This window comes from Ambystoma mexicanum, chromosome 2q (genome assembly GCF_040938575.1).
Source record: "Ambystoma mexicanum isolate Mex_15411 chromosome 2q, UKY_AmexF1_1, whole genome shotgun sequence".
Classification (NCBI taxonomy): Eukaryota; Metazoa; Chordata; class Amphibia; order Caudata; family Ambystomatidae; genus Ambystoma; species Ambystoma mexicanum.
Window position 1 is genome coordinate 694,508,401 of NC_090924.1, and position 5,000 is coordinate 694,513,400.

Here is a 5,000-nt window from a genome sequence, read left to right on the forward strand (position 1 = left end):
CATGCTCAGTCCGGGGGATGTAAAGGTATTTACATAGCAAGAACAGAGAGGCTGTTGGGAGATGACAGAAGCCATGCTGCCCCAGAGTTCTCTTCTGAAATTCGAAGGAATCCAGAGGTTGGAGCGGGCTGAGGGAGTGCGCCTTCTTGCCTCTGTCGGCTTTCAAGACACATCCTCCTGCTGGGAAGCTGCCCACCCTGAGCAGCACAGGTTTGCGCTCTAGGCCGGTGGGCCACATATATCTCGCCTGATCGAGCCCGATCGAGCGGCAGCAGATGGCCTTTGGCCAGCAAAGGCTGCCGCTCTTCTTCTTGTTTCTCTGCTTGAGAGGCAGCTCAGTCCTCTGCGCTTGCGCCAGGGGCAGGCCACGTGACACGCAGGGGTCAGGCCGTGGAGAGACTGGGGCATGGCGCCAAGTGAGGTAAGCAGAGCACCCCCCTCCCCCTCACTGCTCTCTGCATGCGGTGGCTCGTTGGTCTAGGGGTATGATTCTCGCTTAGGGTGCGAGAGGTCCCGGGTTCAAATCCCGGACGAGCCCTTTTTTTTGGAGCGCCGAAAACAAAAAACACAGAGTCCCCAATTCCCCCCCAAAAATAGTTTGTGCGTGACCGTATCTGGTTCGATGCCCGTCGCCAATGGTTGGCTGCTTTTAAGCCCATGGCCCAAGAGGCAGTGTTGGAAATTCCCCCTCCTTTGTAATGATGCGCTGGCGGCGAGCTGATGTATAAAGGTTTGGACATGCCTTCTGGGTGGGGACTGCCATGGCTCGCGCCACTGTTGCATCCAGCTTGGTCTTTTGTATGTGTCTGCAGCCTGTGTGTGAGGTGCTGTGAGTGCTGCCATGTAGGTCCGGCGCAGGCTTGCGCCAAACTTTCACGTTGGTGTGTGCCACCTGGCAGGTACCAGCGGGCCCCATGAGACATCAGTGCCACAAAGACTTTCAACTGAAAGCTGTCCCAGCACACTAGAGCGCAGCCTACCAGAGCTGTTTCTGTAGTGTAGTGGTTATCACATTCGCCTAACACTCGAAAGGTCCCCGGTTCGAGACCGGGCAGAAACATGGTGCTGGTTTCTTTTTATTTCCACAATGTCAATCGGACACATTTGACTGCATGCAGGTTTCGACAGGTATGGACAGGCCGGCACTACGCCATGAGTGATCTGAGGCCAGCCCTTATTTGCACCCTGCAAACTGTCCACTGGCTCCATCAGTGGGCGTTTCCTGCCATCCCTGGGTCCTTAAGTGAGTGTTTGGGTACTTTTGATGCAGAGATCGGGGCATGAAAACCGGCGCTGGCACGTGGCGACATTGGGTACTGAAGAATCTTTCCCAATCCTGCCCATAGCTGTCAGGGTGGCCGAGTGGTCTAAGGCGCCAGACTCAAGAGGCGCAGCTCTTCCCTGCATCTGGGTGTTCTGGTCTCCGATTGGAGGCGTGGGTTCAAATCCCACTCCTGACAAGCTGGGCTCATTTTTTTGAGCACATTTCAGAGTGTAAGGCTTGCGGAAAACCTCGTGGGGGCCCCCGAATGCAGCGCCCGGCAAGCCTCCCTGTTCTCTTCTGCTGCCTTGCAACTGGAGCTGTCTGCCAGAGACGCCGGAGGCACACCTGCCCTTAAACCCCCACTGGCCCACGGCTGCAAAACCTGCATTTTCTAGTGGCTGGCTTGGTGGCATATGTCACTGAGCCCAGTCTACTCAGGAAGTGAAAAAAGTCCCCTTCACAGTTGGAGAAAGTGCTCTCCTGCCACCTGTCGGTCGTTGAAGGCACCACACCTCAGCAAAATAAAAATAAAAAAACAGACATGCTCAGTCCGGGGGATGTAAAGGTATTTACATAGCAAGAACAGAGAGGCTGTTGGGAGATGACAGAAGCCATGCTGCCCCAGAGTTCTCTTCTGAAATTCGCAGGAATCCAGAGGTTGGAGCTGGCTGAGGGAGTGCGCCTTCTTGCCTCTGTCGGCTTTCAAGACACATCCTCCTGCTGGGAAGCTGCCCACCCTGAGCAGCACAGGTTTGCGCTCTAGGCCGGTCGGCCACATATATCTCGCCTGATCGAGCCCGATCGAGCGGCAGCAGATGGCCTTTGGCCAGCGAAGGCTGCCGCTCTTCTTCTTGTTTCTCTGCTTGAGAGGCAGCTCAGTCCTCTGCGCTTGCGCCAGGGGCAGGCCACGTGACACGCAGGGGTCAGGCCGTGGAGCGACTGGGGCATGGCGCCAAGTGAGGTAAGCAGACCACCCCCCTCCCCCTCACTGTTCTCTGCATGCGGTGGCTCGTTGGTCTAGGGGTATGATTCTCGCTTAGGGTGCGAGAGGTCCTGGGTTCAAATCCCGGACGAGCCCTTTTTTTTTGGAGCGCCGAAAACAAAAAACACAGAGTCCCCAATTCCCCCCCAAAAATAGTTTGTGCGTGACCGTATCTGGTTCGATGCCTGTCGCCAATGGTTGGCTGCTTTTAAGCCCATGGCCCAAGAGGCAGTGTTGGAAATTCCCCCTCCTTTGTAATGATGCGCTGGCGGCGAGCTGATGTATAAAGGTTTGGACATGCCTTCTGGGTGGGGACTGCCATGGCTCGCGCCACTGTTGCATCCAGCTTGGTCTTTTGTATGTGTCTGCAGCCTGTGTGTGAGGTGCTGTGAGTGCTGCCATGTAGGTCCGGCGCAGGCTTGCGCCAAACTTTCACGTTGGTGTGTGCCACCTGGCAAGTACCAGCGGGCCCCATGAGACATCAGTGCCACAAAGCCTTTCAACTGAAAGCTGTCCCAGCACACTAGAGCGCAGCCTACCAGAGCTGTTTCTGTAGTGTAGTGGTTGTCACATTCGCCTAACACGCGAAAGGTCCCCGGTTCGAGACCGGGCAGAAACATGGTGCTGGTTTCTTTTTATTTCCACAATGTCAATCGGACACATTTGACCGCATGCAGGTTTCGACAGGTATGGACAGGCCGGCACTACGCCATGAGTGATCTGAGGCCAGCCCTTATTTGCACCCTGCAAACTGTCCACTGGCTCCATCAGTGGGCGTTTCCTGCCATCCCTGGGTCCTTAAGTGAGTGTTTGGGTACTTTTGATGCAGAGATCGGGGCATGAAAACTGGCGCTGGCACCTGGCGACATTGGGTACTGAAGAATCTTTCCCAATCCTGCCAATAGCTGTCAGGGTGGCCGAGTGGTCTAAAGCGCCAGACTCAAGAGGCGCAGCTCTTCCCAGCATCTGGGTGTTCTGGTCTCCGATTGGAGGCGTGGGTTCAAATCCCACTCCTGACAAGCCGGGCTCATTTTTTTGAGCACATTTCAGAGTGTAAGGCTTGCGGAAAACCTCGTGGGGGCCCCCGAATGCAGCGCCCGGCAAGCCTCCCTGTTCTCTTCTGCTGCCTTGCAACTGGAGCTGTCTGCCAGAGACGCCGGAGGCACACCTGCCCTTAAACCCCCACTGGCCCACGGCTGCAAAACCTGCATTTTCTAGTGGCTGGCTTGGTGGCATATGTCACTGAGCCCAGTCTACTCAGGAAGTGAAAAAAGTCCCCTTCACAGTTGGAGAAAGTGCTCTCCTGCCACCTGTCGGTCGTTGAAGGCACCACACCTCAGCAAAATAAAAATAAAAAAACAGACATGCTCAGTTCGGGGGATGTAAAGGTATTTACATAGCAAGAACAGAGAGGCTGTTGGGAGATGACAGAAGCCATGCTGCCCCAGAGTTCTCTTCTGAAATTCGCAGGAATCCAGAGGTTGGAGCGGGCTGAGGGAGTGCGCCTTCTTGCCTCTGTCGGCTTTCAAGACACATCCTCCAGCTGGGAAGCTGCCCACCCTGAGCAGCACAGGTTTGCGCTCTAGGCCGGTCGGCCACATATATCTCGCCTGATCGAGCCCGATCGAGCGGCAGCAGATGGCCTTTGGCCAGCGAAGGCTGCCGCTCTTCTTCTTGTTTCTCTGCTTGAGAGGTAGCTCAGTCCTCTGCGCTTGCGCCAGGGGCAGGCCACGTGACACGCAGGGGTCAGGCCATGGAGCGACTGGGGCATGGCGCCAAGTGAGGTAAGCAGACCACCCCCCTCCCCCTCACTGTTCTCTGCATGCGGTGGCTCGTTGGTCTAGGGGTATGATTCTCGCTTAGGGTGCGAGAGGTCCCGGGTTCAAATCCCGGACGAGCCCTTTTTTTTGGAGCGCCGAAAACAAAAAACACAGAGTCCCTAATTCCCCCCAAAAAATAGTTTGTGCATGAACGTATCTGGTTCGATGCCCGTCGCCAATGGTTGGCTGCTTTTAAGCCCATGGCCCAAGAGGCAGTGTTGGAAATTCCCCCTCCTTTGTAATGATGCGCTGCCGGCGAGCTGATGTATAACGGTTTGGACATGCCTTCTGGGTGGGGACTGCCATGGCTCGCGCCACTGTTGCATCCAGCTTGGTCTTTTGTATGTGTCTGCAGCCTGTGTGTGAGGTGCTGTGAGTGCTGCCATGTAGGTCCGGCGCAGGCTTGCGCCAAACTTTCACGTTGGTGTGTGCCACCTGGCAGGTACCAGCGGGCCCCATGAGACATCAGTGCCACAAAGCCTTTCAACTGAAAGCTGTCCCAGCACACTAGAGCGCAGCCTACCAGAGATGTTTCTGTAGTGTAGTGGTTATCACATTCGCCTAACACGTGAAAGGTCCCCGGTTCGAGACCGGGCAGAAACATGGTGCTGGTTTCTTTTTATTTCCACAATGTCAATCGGACACATTTGACCGCATGCAGGTTTCGACAGGTATGGACAGGCCGGCACTACGCCATGAGTGATCTGAGGCCAGCCCTTATTTGCACCCTGCAAACTGTCCACTGGCTCCATCAGTGGGCGTTTCCTGCCATCCCTGGGTCCTTAAGTGAGTGTTTGGGTACTTTTGATGCAGAGATCGGGGCATGAAAACCGGCGCTGGCACGTGGCGACATTGGGTACTGAAGAATCTTTCCCAATCCTGCCCATAGCTGTCAGGGTGGCCGAGTGGTCTAAGGCGCCAGACTCAAGAGGCG

General features: G+C 55.7%; 4 non-coding genes across 4 annotated transcripts; all 4 read left to right on the forward strand.

Annotated features, from left to right (window-relative positions):
- Nucleotides 1–466: 466 nt before the first annotated feature.
- On the forward strand, nucleotides 467–538 carry TRNAP-AGG (transfer RNA proline (anticodon AGG)). Its single transcript has one exon. It is a non-coding gene; the product is annotated as a tRNA-Pro (tRNA).
- Nucleotides 539–1,348: 810 nt separating this feature from the next.
- On the forward strand, nucleotides 1,349–1,460 carry TRNAL-CAA (transfer RNA leucine (anticodon CAA)). The gene is made up of 2 exons: nucleotides 1,349–1,386; nucleotides 1,415–1,460. It is a non-coding gene; the product is annotated as a tRNA-Leu (tRNA).
- Nucleotides 1,461–4,075: 2,615 nt separating this feature from the next.
- Nucleotides 4,076–4,147, forward strand: TRNAP-AGG (transfer RNA proline (anticodon AGG)). Its single transcript has one exon. It is a non-coding gene; the product is annotated as a tRNA-Pro (tRNA).
- Nucleotides 4,148–4,596: 449 nt separating this feature from the next.
- Nucleotides 4,597–4,669, forward strand: TRNAV-AAC (transfer RNA valine (anticodon AAC)). The gene has a single exon. It is a non-coding gene; the product is annotated as a tRNA-Val (tRNA).
- The last annotated feature ends 331 nt before the right edge of the window (nucleotides 4,670–5,000 follow it).